Source organism: Cavia porcellus, unplaced genomic scaffold, assembly GCF_034190915.1.
Source record: "Cavia porcellus strain 051 isolate PalLab524CR breed Dunkin Hartley unplaced genomic scaffold, mCavPor4.1 scaffold_28, whole genome shotgun sequence".
NCBI classification, from domain to species: Eukaryota; Metazoa; Chordata; class Mammalia; order Rodentia; family Caviidae; genus Cavia; species Cavia porcellus.
Genome location: NW_026947511.1, coordinates 23,212,653 through 23,228,057, shown reverse-complemented (window position 1 = coordinate 23,228,057; position 15,405 = coordinate 23,212,653). Strand labels below are relative to the sequence as shown.

The window sequence follows — 15,405 nt, the reverse complement described above, 5'->3', positions numbered from 1 at the left end:
AACTAGTGAAAAAAAATGCCTATAGCTTTGCTCACAAAACTAGAAAAATCAATCCTAAAATTTATATGGAACAAAAAGAGATTCAGAATATCAAAAGCAATCCTGAGTAACTCAAGCGAAGGAAGTATCACGGGGTATCACTCGGATTTCAAGTTACATTACAAAACCACAATGGAAAAACAACACAAAAGCAACATAGTACTGGCACAAAGACAGTCACTTGGAACAACTGGAACAGAATGAGAAATGCAGAAACAAACAATTCAAGCACCTTCAGCTATTTGATCTTTGACAAAAAGGCCAAAAACACAGACCAAAAGAAAAATAGCCTCTTTAATAAACGGTGCTGTAGAAACTGGTTATACACATGCAGAAGATTTAATCTAAGCTTGTATCTTTTACCATGTACCAAAATAAAATAAAAATGGATCAATGAGCTAAATATTAAAACAGAAACAATCTCATGGAAAATAAAATACATAAAAGTCTTGAAGATATCGACCTAGGCAAAGGCCTTCTGAGCAAAGCCCCAATTACACAAGAAATAACATCAAGCATCACCAAGTGGGATTAGACCAAATTAAAGAGTCACTGTACAAGAAAAGAAGCAATCAATAGAATAAAGAGACAACCTATAGAATTATATAATTTGTCTCTGACAGACGGCTAATAACTGGAATATATAAAGAACTCAAAAAATAAGTTCCCTCCAAAAAACTAATCAAAAAATGGGCAACAGAAATGAATAAACCTTTCCCAGAAAAAGAATTACTGGCCCATAAATTCATCCAAAAATGTATTCAACATCTCTAGCCTTTAGAATAATGCAAGTTCAAACAACACTGAGATTCCTCTTTAGCCCAGAAAGGATGGCTACCATCAAACAATCAAGCAATATCAAGTGCTGGCAAAGTTGTGTGGGAAAAGGCACACTTCTACATAATCAACAAGAGTGTAAACTAGTACAATCACTATGGAAATCAGTGTGGAGAGTACTCAAAAATCCAGAACTATTAACTCCATTTGATCCACAATTTCCCTTGTATGTATCTTCCCAAAACAGACATCATATTACAAAAACACGTGCATATGCGTGTTTATAGTAGCACAACTCACAATAGCTAAATCTCGGAGGCGGCCTCTATGTCTTCAACAGATGTATGGAAAGAGGAAATGTGGCATTTGTACACAATGGAGTGCTATAAAGAAGGCTAAATTTGAATCATTTGTAAGAAAATAGTTGCACTGTGAGACCATAATGTTAAGTGAAATAAATCAGACAAACTTAAATATACATAATTTTTCTTACCTGAGAATCTCAAAGTATAATTAATTTAAAGAGCAAAGAAAAGACAGACAACAGGAAACAGAGAGATAGACCTTTTGTGAATGGGTGGGTGATTTAGAGATGGAGGGAGGAGGGGGGAAGGGAAGGGCAGAAGAATAAAAAGAAGTAAAATATGTTATGTACATATACATACTCCCTACAATGAATATAGCTGTGATGTACTACAAACATGTACTAATAAAAAATAAGCTAAATTAATGTTTTAAAAATGTTTATATTAGGTTCAGTGTCCATAGGTTTCAGAATACCAAGGAACTAATTCTGCTTTGACAGGGAGAAAGGCCTTTTCTTAGAACATTTATGCTGATATAACAAAGTACCACGGACTGGTTAATTTATAAACAAAAATTTATTTCGCACAGTTCTGGAGACTGGCAAGTCCCAGATCAAGGTGATGGCAGTTTTATCTTCTGGTGAGAACCCAGAACTATTCCATGATAGTAATTTATTGCTGTGTCCTCACACAGCAAGAAACAAGCTTGACAGAATGCTGCAAGAAGCCTCTTTCTTAAGGACCTTAGCCCCATTCATGAGAAAAGGAGTCATCCTGACTTTATCACTGCTTACAGGGCCTACGCTTTAACAAAGGACATGATCAAAAGATACATGAATCCTTAAATTAAAAAAAAAAAACAAAGAGTGAAGAAGCCGTGGCTCAAACAAGCAGTGGCAGCCCTAGGGAGAGAACCAGTCAGTGTCTCCCACGATCCGCACCATGTTGGAACTTAGGGTGCTGGGAAACGAAGCAACCTGCTCACCTCCCTGGTAAGCAGCTATGAGCCTCCTGGCAGGCGGGCTGAGAATCAAACATCCCACCCCCACCCCCGCCCCACCCTCATTAGCAAATGTGAGCCGAGGTCTGAGCATCTCTTGGGGGGCTGACCATGTGCAACAAAGCAAATAGAGGGGATTTCTTCTACCACTTCTTTTAAGGTAAATACTCTTATCACCATTTTGGTTTGTTCTGATTAATGGTATTGTTTTATTCAATATTCTGTTTTGTTAAGTTCTATAATGTTCTGTATTTCGGTTGATTTTGCTATACTGATTGAAAGGACAACTATTGTGAAGATAACGAGATATACTATGGTACCTATTACTATTATCCCAGTAACCTGCTGTGACATTCTGTACCAATTTCACTGCATTGTCTCAATTGGCTTGGTTTTGTCTTGTTCTGTTGTATTTTACTACCTTCAAAATAATAAAAAGTAATTTTTTTAAATAGTCATACTAAAAGACACATTGCTGAGAACCACAGGATAAATGTGCTTAAAGCCAGGGGAGTATTTTGAGGCCCATCCATGGCAATGTGTTTTTTACTATAATAAACTTTTTTAACAATCACCTATTTTTTATCACCCTCTAAATGATCAAATGTTTATGGCAACTTTTGTCAAACAAAACTATTGCAGTAAATCCTTATTCACTATATTTAATGGATCTGACTCCATGCAACGTATGGTTCTTTTACAAAGTGAAAATGGCCATGAAACATAATATTTTAAATGGATTCAGGAAATTGAGGCAGCAACTACAGCAACTAAAAATGCTCCAGATGGAGGACTTCCAGAGCTGCTTCACCAAATAGCAAGAAAATAGAGCAAAAGTGTTCAAAGTGAGAAGTATTTTGACAAGGACTGATGACAATGTGTTTCTTACTGTAACATTTTTAATTTAATAATTCACTGTAGTTTTTAATCAGTGCAAACACCTGAATTTTAAGAGGACATATTCAAACCACAGCAAGCATATCACATAAGACTCCTGCACTTGATAATGAATGACTTTGTCTGATGGTTTGGAATGCCTCTCGAGAAGAATACTGGTGATTTCACATGTATTCACTGAATTTTATAAGCATAAGTTGAAATTGTGCAAATGAAAAGAAAAGTGTGTGTGGTTTGCAATGTCAAAGGCATTAATCATGAGACATCATACCAGTCACAGAAATTGGTCCAAGATATGACCAAAGTCTAGTCCATCAAAGTTATTGTCTAGCTTACTTCTGCTGCAGCTTGTAGAAAGTTTCTCTTTCTTCTTAGTTATAATCAAAAAGAATATAACTACAGAGCTACTGGAAGACAGAGTTCCCAGTGTCCCTTATGAATATTTTGTGCAAAATAGAAAATGTGTCTGTTCCTCAGATCAATTTTTTTGTTAGAAAAGACACTTGAGTGCCATCTGCTGGAAACTTTCCACAATGCACATACAGATCTTTGATACAGGACAAAGTATGATTGTGCTCCTTCCATGGACCAAGTATGCATACATGGTACATTATACATCTAGCCCTTACAACCGTGTCCCCTACCACCTGAGAAAGTTTCATGCAGTGATGCCAGCACCTCCAAAAGAAGCAGATATTAGAAGGACTGAGAAATCCCCACAGGCCCCAGGGCTTTGCAGTCCCAAAAATCTGTCAAGTTGACCTGGCTCCTCTAATTATTCTTTTTTCTTCCAATGATTCCAAACTTTTAAATATACTCTTTTTCCTCTTCTGATAAAATCTAGTTAAAATCAGGGTTTGTTCCTCACAAGCAGAAGCGTCCTGGCAAAAATACAGCGGTATCTTAGTTTACAAACTTAATTTGCTTACAATTTTGGAAAAAGATGGTCACATTTGTGTTTATGTGGGAAAGATCACCAGGTTATATTTGTCACCTGATCCAAAATTTGCAAAGAAAAACAAAATCTTGCCAAACACATCTGTTTACAAACCAAATTGTTTGTAAACCAAAGCATTCTTGAGCCGAGGTAATGCTGTACCCAGTTTTATACATGATATAGCCTTATAACTTTAGCTAAATCATTTGTTAGCCCAAGATTCCAGGGCTATAGATTAAGCAACAACTTAAAAAAATAAATGTGTGAAGCTGAGCATGGTGGTGCACGCCTGTTTGTAATCATAGCATTCAGGAGGCTGAGGCAAGAAGATTGCCATGAGTTCAAGGTCAGCTTGAGTGACAAAGTAAGATGGCTGAGAGGGAGAGTGAGAGATGGAGAGGATCCTAGGACCACAATAAAAATGAAGGTAAAGTTGATACCTCAGAGACAGCAAAGGAAGAGGCAACATCTATATCCATTATTTTGCTGTTTGTATGTCTTTCTTCCATAGGTGGGGGACATGAATGTAGAAAGATAAAGAAGCATTTCACAAATTTAAATTAGAATCAATAAGCAGAGGAGGATGGATTGTGTCTCTCTGAACAGAAGGCTCAGGGTCTGTCCTACCAGCATCCAAGAATTGGAGCTGATTAACTGTTCACACAGGAAACAGGGTTCTCAACCATGAAAACTAGTCCCCATCCAAAATAAATGTTAAAAAATAAAACCTGCAAGGGCTTGTTTTCAGAATCACAATGTGTTCAATCAGCTACCTAGTAGAAATGGTCCTTGATGTATGCTATGGTTTTCCCAACAGAATTTACACTAAGGCTTACTCATCAATGAGGCAGTGTGGGAAAGCAGGATCTTTAGGTGCCGCCCTCAGGAATGAATTGTTTTTCTCATGAGACTGGGTTAGTTCTACATAGGAATAAGTCTCATGGGACTGAATTAGTCACTGTGGAAAAACTAAAAAGCTGACATCCTCCCTTGGCCTCTCTTACACAGGGGCTCCTTCCACACATGCCTGCTTCCCTTTCTACTTCTCAATGTGCTGTGATGCAGCAAGGTCCTTGCCAGAAGTCAACCAGATGTAGCTTCCTGATCTTGGACTTCTCCACCTGTAGAAAAATGAGCCAAATGCCGGGCGTGATGGCTCACACCTGTGATCCCAGCACTCGGGAGGCTGAGGTGGGAAGATCTTTGCAAGTTCAAGAACAGCCTGGGCTACAATAAGCTCAAGGCCAGCCTGAACTGCACAGTGAGACCCCGTCTCAAAAAAGACAAAAAAAAAAAAAAAACCAGAAAGAAAGAAAGAAAGAAAAATGAGCCAAACATAACTCTTTTCTTTAAAATTTACCCATCTTCTGGTACTTTGTTATAGCTAAAGAAAGTGGATTAAGAAAGCATATCAACAAATTGATGAAAAAATATTAATTGTTCTCATAAATAAAAGAATAGTGTAGTTAGTATTTCTAATCCAAATAAGGACATTTACTTATGCTAAACAATCACTTTTAGTAAACACAAAAAGTCATCAGTTAAACCAGCAAAAATATTGAAAGGTAGAGGGTTCCAAATATAATCTACTAATTTGTACATCATTGAACACAAGCAGAGGTCACTATATTATTTGTCTCTGTTACTTTTCTCATTGCTGAGACAAAATACCCAATGCCTAAAATTAAGGGAGGAAAGGTTTACTCAGCTCACAGTTTTTAGAGGTTTCAGTCGCCAATCAGCTGGCTCTAAGGCAGAGAGGTGTGGCAGAGGGGCAACCGTTCATGGTGGCAGAAGACAGCAAAAATAACAAGAACAAAAGGGGAAAACAATCCTCTTTCTGACCCTTTAATCTTATCCAGACTGCGCACTCTGAATCAGTCACAAACTCCAGATTCAGCTGCCTCCAAAAAACCCTGCCCCCATGACTGCATAAGGCTTTGAGAGGACATCAAAACACAAACCATAACAATCCTATACTTAGAAATACCAGGTTGTATTCATTCATCAAAAGGACTCAATACATTTTATCCTGCTCCTTTCCTCATTTCTCCGTACCTTGTCTATTTCATCTCAGTTTGACAGTAATTAACCATCAAAACTTTATTAAGGCTACTATTTCCCAACCCATGTGCTGGAAGGTTTAGACTCTAAGAAAATGAGTAAAAACATAGCTCCTGCTGTCAAGAAATTCAAAATCTAGTTAGTCACACATACCTAGTTCATTTCTTAATTCACTCATTGATTCATTCAACAAATTCTTTTTCAATGCTTATTGGCCCCAGAAGAAAAAAATAAGGCAAACATATCTCTTTCCTAAAAGAGTCTACATTTAATTTTAATCTGAAACTAATGCTCTAAAGGAATGCCACATGATGCCTTCAGTAGGACTAGTTTTTTTTTTGTTTTTGTTTTTGATTTCCTTTAGGAAGTAACCGTTAAATTGAATATCTGATGAATGAGTAACAGTCTGACAGAAAGAAAGACAGAGAGAGAGAGAGAGAGAGAGAGAGAGAGAGAGAGAGAGAGAAAGGAAAGAAAGAAAGAAAGATAGATAGATAGATAGATAGATAGATAGATAGATAGAAAAAGTGAAGATTCAGGGAAGTGGGAAAACACATATCTAAAATCATAAGGAAAGTAACCTTAAACCATAGAAGCTAACAAAAGGGAAAGGGAGGAGGCAGGGTGAGGTACAGTGGAAGGACTGGACAGTGGTGGGTTTTGACATGGGCTGCATTGAGGATCTTATTCCAAAAGCAGTTAAAAGCCATTTGAGACTTATAAGAGGAGGAATGTCATCACACTTGCATTTCACAAAGGTCAATCCACATGCCTATGTCAAGAATAAATTGGAACACGGCAAAGGCGGATTAGTGGGCCAGGAAGAAAACGTGTACACACCTGTGAACATCTAGCTGCAGAAAACAAGTCACACCAGCAGGCACCAAGTCCCGCACTGTCAGCACCATGGCCCTTTCTAGTTCCTACCCACTTTTTTAGTTGCTTGGGTTACATGATCAAGCTCTCCAGCACCCTAAAATGAAACTCAAAACAACAATTTCCCATAGTAACAATACTGTAAAAGGTAGTTGAGTTTCATAGTTTAATTAATACCTTAATTTAACTTTTATGGTGACTCACTCCTCTTTTCAATGTCCAGCAGTTTTATAATTAAGAAGGACCTAATACATTTCAAAATATTTCCAAAAAGAAAAGTTATGAAGATGTTGGAAGGATTAAAATATTAGCTCTATTGTTCGGGCAAAAGGTGCAAAAGCTACTTTCAAGTATACAAAAGGCTTTCATACAAATAATGAACATTTTCAAGAGTTCACCAAGTTATCTCTTGCTTTTGCTTGTAAAATAATGAAACTACAAAATGTAGGAAAAGACAGAAGGGGTAGGACCCAGTATATAAAGGAGTAACTCCTGGGGTGAACTGCTGCTCTCTCCTAGGGCACGGGACTGGGTAAGCCTACGGGCAGTAGCAGCACATCAGAACTCAGAGTTTGGAGAAGAGAGGACAGGACAGGCTTCAGTTCCCAAGACCCTTTGCAACTGCAAGCAGAAACACTGAAACAGCTTGTGGGATTTGGAGGCATATATATTTACATCAAGAGGCACTGATCAAGTTTATTCCCAAAATATCAGGCCCTAATCTCTAGTGATCTAGGGTTTATATTGAATAAGCAAGCCAAAAGTACAGAGGCAAAATGGCTTGTTGGCCATTGGAGATTGGTTCTTGCAGCACGCATCATAGTGACCAGCTATGCATCACAGTGACCGGCCTTTTCTAAGAAACAAAAGTAACAGGGACTGGAACTGTTACCTGGGCAACTAACAAACAGAAGTATATATGCTGGCATCTTCTTCTACACCTTCACTGGGCCTCCTTAGCAAGTGATCAACTGGTGAACTACGCAGCAGTCCTTGCCTTGGCTACAGGACAAGCTGGAAAGGCCCAGGAGATGAAGAAGGTACACAGGGACAGTCCGTGGTTCAGTGCTTCCAAGCAACATTCTAGGGCCACTGTAGTTTGTTTGAAACCATGCATTAAGTTCCCTAAACTCTCTACTCTTAGTTTTTCCACCTATAAAATGGGAAAAATAATAGTACCTGCCTCAAAATACTGTCATGAGAATTGAGTTAACATTGGTGCATAATGACCCACTTTTAGTAAGGGTTAAGGAACTGAAATTAAAGGATAGAGTGGAGATGTTTCCTCCATATGAGGCAAGGCCATTAACTTTAAAGCAATCAAAGATTTAGGAAGCAATTTCTGTAGAAAATTTTTCAGAGCTTTAAAGGACCATCTTAGAATGAGTAGTGCCTTTAGTATCAAAACCTATAATTGTTCTTTGTAGGAAAGACCTCAGAGGCATCCCCAATTTCCAAGATGTTCTGCCTTTAAACTACTGCATGCTCAGGAGAATCTTCAGCTCCAGCTGCTATGAAGAAAGCTAAATTCAATAGGAAGCCAGAATTCAAAATGACATCACTGGTCCCCATCTCCCGAAGTCATCTGAATTCATGCTGAACACGGAAGAGTAATTCTGGCCTCTCCAGATGGCAAACAGATTCGTGCTCCTTTTAAAAATACTCATCATACTCAAATATGTTTCTCAGCAGGAAGGATCTACCTGCTGCTTGAATGCTCAAAGGATTAAGGAAGATTGTATGCATACGCTAATGGCTACATTTACTCAGCAGTTATGGGAGAAATGAATATTTCCATACAAAACAACACTTCCACCTTCCCATTACCAATTCAATTATTCCCGCACTAAAATGCATTCCCCATTAGGAAAGATGACTACATTATCCTCACTGATCGATCTTAACAATTAAAGAAGGCCAGGGCTACACATACCAAAAGCCTATTTAAACTATCCTTATTTGGTTTTTCAGAGTGTTATCCCTAGTACCACGAAATTAAACAAGGGGAGGAGGCTGGTTTGCAGTCCAGTCCACTGTCATCCAACTTCTCTATAAGACATTAGTAAACATTAATAGCAGGGATTACTTGGTCTAGTGAATATTAATTGATGGAGTCAGTGCCACAGTGTGTCACTTAGTTCCCATAGTGTCATGACCTTCTCTGAAAGGTTTCCTCATACCTCAGCAGCAGAGAAAAAGAGAGAGACAGAGACAGAGAGACAGAGAGAGAGCAAGAAAGAGGGGATGGGGAAGGGAGGGTTAGGGTTGGAGAGAGAGAAAAGTAATCCTTAACTTTCCAGCTTTATTTGCGTGTCAAATTTAGGACTCAGCTGCTAGCATAAGGACTAGCTTCAGAAATTAAGTATGGTATAAACCACTTAAAGAATCTACAATGGTCATGTTCAACATAGTAGTTTGGTTTTGGTTTTGGTTTTTTGAGCAGGTAAAGACTTAACACAGGGAATTACAGAGTTTACAAACTTGACAGAAAGCCTGAAGCAGCCTGTTCTCAGATGGGTTTTTAGGAATAACTCTATGTAAGACAGCAAACTGAACACCCCTGAGGGGGCCACAAAATGTATAAATACAAAGTCATGAAGCCAGGTCAAGAAGCTGGACCAGGAATATAGCTCAGCAACACAGTGCCTGCACAACAAGTGTGAGGTCCTAAGTTTGATTCCTAGTACTAAGCAAAAAAAAAAAAAAGAAGGGGGTGGGGGAAGACAGCTATCATAACTGCCTCTCACTCCTCAGGAGACTGGAGATTAGAAATGAAATACAGAGCGCAAAATTGCTCACATTTCCCATCCTTGCTTGCCAGGAGAAAAAAAAAAAAAAAAAAGAGCAGACAATGACTTCTAGGCTGCCACTGGACTGGAACAGCCAGACCCCAGCCTCTTCTGGTGTGCAAGCTGGCAAACAAGAGGTACCAATCCCCACCCCACCCCATAAGTGACAGGCTTAATCCAGAGAAACACAGGTTGTGATGATAGCTATGGAGGTGAAATCCAATTGGATGCCTGTGGTGCTTTGGTGTTTCACTAACACTGCACATCTAGGGCCAGTGGTCTGATAAGTTCAGAGGCTAGTGGTACGCAGTGTGACATCTAGGAAGGATCTCTTTCTGAGGACTGTAGCCATTGCTGATTCCCTACCATCTTGTTTGTGAAGTTCTATATCATTTGCATTGTTTTATTGGGTTGGGTTTTATTCTCTTTTGTTTTGTTTTGTTTGATTATGTCAAATCTGATGGCAAGAGAAGCTATTTCAAAGATAGGAAAGATATATTATGGTAGCAGTTTTGAATTTACTACTGGCTTGTTTTGAAGTCTTTTATTGCATTCATTGTTTTGTTTTTATTGTTTCTATTCTATTCTATTCTGTTTGATTTTTACTGTGTCCAAGGCTATCTGCAGCTATTTTGAAGATGTCAAAAGGCATTATGGTAATTTATGGATTTTGTTATGTTTTGAAGTCCTGTATCTCTTGCACTGGTTTGTTTTGCTTGGTTTTATTTATTTTATCCTCTTTAAAATTAAAAATAAAATAAAATGACTTCTCTCTCACACCTTACAGGTCTCAATACAAGTACTGAATGTCTCATTTGAAAAATGATTTCATATCTAGCATGCTCATTGTAAAGAGATATTGGAAAGATAGGTTTTTTTAGTTTTTTCAAGTACTTCATAAAAGAGAATAAAAGGAAAGTTGAGTAAAACAATTAAAAGAAGTTACCACATGACTTCTACAAAGTTTCCAAAATATTCTCAATGCTCCAACACTAAAATATATGGAAATCTACTAGCGAAGATTCCTTTGGGTTAATCTTACTCTTTTTTGTGAGCAAAAGAAAGAACTCCTAGAATAAGTTCAAGTTGAAGTCATTAGCACTTTAGTGTATACTAGTGTGTTTAATCACTTTCTAGAATCCAGAAGTTAGAAAAGAGCAGCCAAGGGAAGAAGAGACGCAGAACTAGGGAGAGTAAGTGTGGGCAGAAGAAGGGGCAGGGATTAGGCACTCAAAATCATGATTTCCCTGCATGCTGTTAAGGATTAGGCTGATATGACAGGCAAGACACTATCTCACACAGGTATTTGGGATTCACCAGGTTCAGAAATGCACAATGCAAATCCATGTATCGTGGTTTGGGTACGGCCCCTCCCTACACGTGTAACACAGATGCCCCACCCCACTCCATTCATTCAAATAGCTCAGGCGACATTCCCACAAAAACCTGGGGTGGGTCCCCAGAATGGCAATCACTGCTAGCAAACACACAAGAAAAATCCACAATCTGAGTTTTTTGGAGGTTGCTTTTTTTGTTTTGTTTTGTTTTGTTTTGTCTTGCTCAGGCCAAAGATTGTTGAGAAACTGTAATTTGATTGTCCTTAGTAGAGCACACACTCTCCGTTTCCAAGCATGCACTCACCTTCATTATGTCTTACCTAGCCACTCTCCATGTCAGCATTTCCACTTGGCTAACCCTGTTCTATTCTTTTTCATTCTCCAGGGGAGAATGGAAGAGTCAAGAATCAATGAAAATAAACAAAATCATCAAGTGTGATGGGTTAGTATAGCATCACAAAAGGAAGGCACAGCCAAGAGTGAGAAATGGGGAATGGATGGGGACAGGTGGCCCCACCCCAGCTGTCACAAATATCATGGGACACCAAAGAAGACACTTGGTCTCTGTGGACCAGAGGGGACTGGTGCCTCAGTGCACAGATTTGGCTTAGAGACACAGCATCTGTATGAGCACTTAGGATCTAAGAGCCATGGTTCTACACATCAGGAAAGGATTCTCACAGGTCTTGGGCTGTTGCCAAATTAAGACTACTCAGTTTTTGTCTCATTTCCAACATAAGAAGAGAAAAACTCACTCTGGCAGCTAACCAGGAGCCTGGGAATTTGTCTTTCCTAGTGTGTAGCACATCCCAGACCTGTTCACCTGCTGGATATTAAATTGTCTGCAGGCTAGAGCTAACCCCCAAGGCAAGCCACAATAATTACCCAGGCTGACTGCTCTCTGCCTGGGCTCCTCTCAGAGGCTTGTCCGAGTCCCAGGGAACTATAAACTAGTTAACAACTCAACTCTAATTAATAAACTCCTTAATGAAGATATAAATGCCCACATTTTATCCTTTACGATGTACTTTGGGCTCTTTTTCCCTTAAAAAGCTTAACGGATGCCTCCACTCTCCCCTTTTTCAATTCCCACTTTCACATTTGTGTCTGGTCTCTAAATAACAGCCACTGTCTGCTTTGGCTTTTTAAATCCATCTCATTCAATGCCCCCCTGCTATCTGTTCCTAATCTTTGAGGGTGTTTTGTGTGTTCCTCAGAAGCTCCACTGGCACACTGCAAAGAACAGAAAAACCTGCTGAGGTTTTCAAGCAGAAAGGGCAGAGGCTGTATGCTATCTACATATATGGAAACCAGAAGAAATACCACGATATTTGAAAAAGTCAAGTGCGGTCACCATCTTTAAGAGAAAATAGAAGAAAGGTGACTAGTAACCACCACTGCATCGTACTGTTCTCTGCTGAGAATGAGATTCTACCTGGAGCCAGCAGCCCAGGGCACAGAGGCCTGGAAAGGTCATACATGAATTTCTCTTTATTTTTCAAACCTTAAAAGTGTATCCTAACTTAAAACACACAACTATTATCCCTGTGTCACTCTTTCTTTTATATATAATCAAACCCTATACAAAAAGAGAATAACACTATGACCTCCATGTAACAATTTCCGAGTTTTACTGAGAATCATCATGTAGGCAAGCTTATTTTTCCACTTACCCACTCAGTTTTCCCTACTACCTTACATTAACATCATGAAAATCTTAAAAATTTTACCATGTCACAACTTCTGAATAAAACCTTGCACTGACATCCACTAAGCCGTGGTCTTAGCACCTGTGTCTGGATGTTACCTGTACCACTTAGTAGACGTGTGGCTTTGAAGACTTCCTTTCTCTAGGTCTCAGTTCTTTGTAAAGTAAGGATAATAACTTCTACTTCTTCAGGGTATTGTGAAGGTAAGTGCAACACTGCACAACTGCCAGTGTAAGCACCTGATGAATACTCACTTTTGTGACCATCACTAGTCCATGGGAATTTGAAAAGAAAGGACAATGTCTGCTCCCATAAAAGTGTCAAGCTGCAGCTCATGACCTTTCCCAAGGCCAGGTATCCCCCTGTTCATTAGGATTCCAATGCCCACTGGAAAAGGAGAGCGTCCTGTTTCTTTGGATCTTTTGGTGACTGATCTCTGCACATTCTCAGCCTTTGAATTCAGTGTCAACTTGTCATTGCGATGAATATTAACCAAGTGCAAAAATCAGATTTGACTGAGTCTTGTGTTTTATTTTGTTTTGTTTCCAAACAGAAGTGATATAGTTCTAGGGTGTACATTATTTGCTGTAGTTAAAGTTCCTTTGTCTTTATTAATTAGTTTGCTAACATTTATTTGAAGCTGGTATCATCAGACAGAAGTTTTGTTTTGGCTACTCAAGAGAGACCCCCATTTTTCTTTCCAAACTGGGACCCACCAAGCCCATTCTAGGTATATTGGTGGGTGAAATGGATTTCCCAGATTATCACTCTTGCAATTAAGCAGAGCCATGAAATAAATTGTCAACCCCCCCCCAAGCCATTCACTAATACAATAGATGTATATCTAAACTCCAAAATGGGTAAGTAAATTCCGCCGCAGAATTTGAGGAAGGAGAAGCAAAGAGTAGGAGTTAGAGAACACTGACACAGAAAAAAACAATCATTCATGGCCCAAAATCACAGAAGTGGCCAACAAGCATAAAATAAAGGACTGAGGACTAGAGGAACAAGACAGTAGCAAAATGCAGAAAAGTTCTTCAAGTCATGGACAAACTAAGAGAAAAAGTCTCAGTGTCAGAAAACAGAACATAGAATCTTTCAGAAATGCTCCCTCAAGAGGGACCTGAAGAACATCAGACTCTATGATCCCATCTTCCCTTTAAAGATAAGGGAGCTAAAGCCCAGATATTACAATTATCTGACCTCCAAACCACCCAACCAGTGTAGACTGACATCCTGTGTTGCATTGGTCAGTTTCTCAATGCTGGGACATAACAACCAACAACAATTTAAAGGAAGAGTGATTTAACTTGGCTCACAGTTTTAGAGTACACTCCATGGCCAGCTAGCTCCAAGGCAGGAACATCACATGGGATATGGCAAAGCAGTGCTGCTTAGTTCAGGTAGACTGGGAGCTAAAGCAGAAGAGCAGTGCCAGAAAGGAAGAGCTCAGAGGTCATTTGTGGTGCCCAAAGTCACACTTTCCTGTCCCACCCAGACACACCCAAAAATATACTTTATAATATATACCCTACCGGATCCCAAGTCAGTGTTGACAAGTAAGCTTAACTGTCATACTGTCACTTAATTTTATACTTTTGGTCATGGGAAATAGACAGATAAGAGGTTCTTCTCAAACTAGCTAATGGATGACTGAAGTCTACAATCCAAAAGCAGAAGGTGGATGAGACGTAAGAGTCATCTGAACAGCAATGACTTACTTCCCCACTTATTCAGAGCCAACTAGTGTTGTGACATTCATATATAAAAATGAGCTTGATACTAACATAAGAAAATTAGCAGAATTATTATAGCACTCAATTTGTGAAGTACTTAATAGGCACTTGTCTTAGTAACTTTTTACTTGTTGCTGAGACAAAATATCTGAAGCCCAAAGTTGGGAAAGGAAGAGTTTATTTCTTACAGCTTTTGGAGGTTTCAGTCCACACTAAGTTAGCTCCAAAGCAGACAGACATGGCTGGGCCCCAGTTCATGGTGACTGCCAACAGCAAAACAGGAACCAGCAAAGAGCAAGACACACCTTCTTCCTGCCATTACATCACATCCTGGCTCCACCCCTATGTGGGTGGAGCACTGACACCATCAATCCAAGCACTAGACAATGAACCATCACAAATGCACAATGCAAGCTCATGAGGCCTGGGGGCCACAGACATAAACCATGACAGCACTCTGTGAACATTCTTTCTTCAGGAACCCACTGAGTCCCTAGGAGCTAGAATCTACTGTTATCTATGTTTCAGTCAAGAAAACAGGTACAGGGAGGTTAAATTATTCCTCCACAGTCACAAGTCTGTTTGACTCCAAAATGTGAACACACTCTCCAGCATCCACCCCCCTGCAAAAAAAATATTTAACCTTCAATTTCACTGAGTAAGAACAAAGGAGATGCAAGCATATCTACTACCAAAATAGATCCATCCAGCTCTAGGGTCTCTCCACAGTACAGAAAAGGCAGTGTGTCCTGCAAATGGCTCTAGCAGCAAATACACTCAGGACTTGTGTGTAATTTAAGTTCTGGCCCTCGCTCTGTATAAGGATATACACATACACTGTGTATAGTGTAATAAAGACAGCACGTGACTGGAATCCGATCTCTTCCCAGTCAGGCCATAGCAGGAAATCATTTGTGAAGCTACCCAAGAGCCCTCACC

General features: G+C 39.3%; 1 long non-coding RNA gene across 1 annotated transcript in view; it reads right to left on the bottom strand.

The window, feature by feature from the left end:
* The window catches only part of LOC134473836 (uncharacterized), a 119,356-nt gene that overhangs the window by 56,539 nt on the left and 47,412 nt on the right, over positions 1-15,405 (bottom strand). The gene's annotated exons all lie outside the window — the stretch shown is intronic.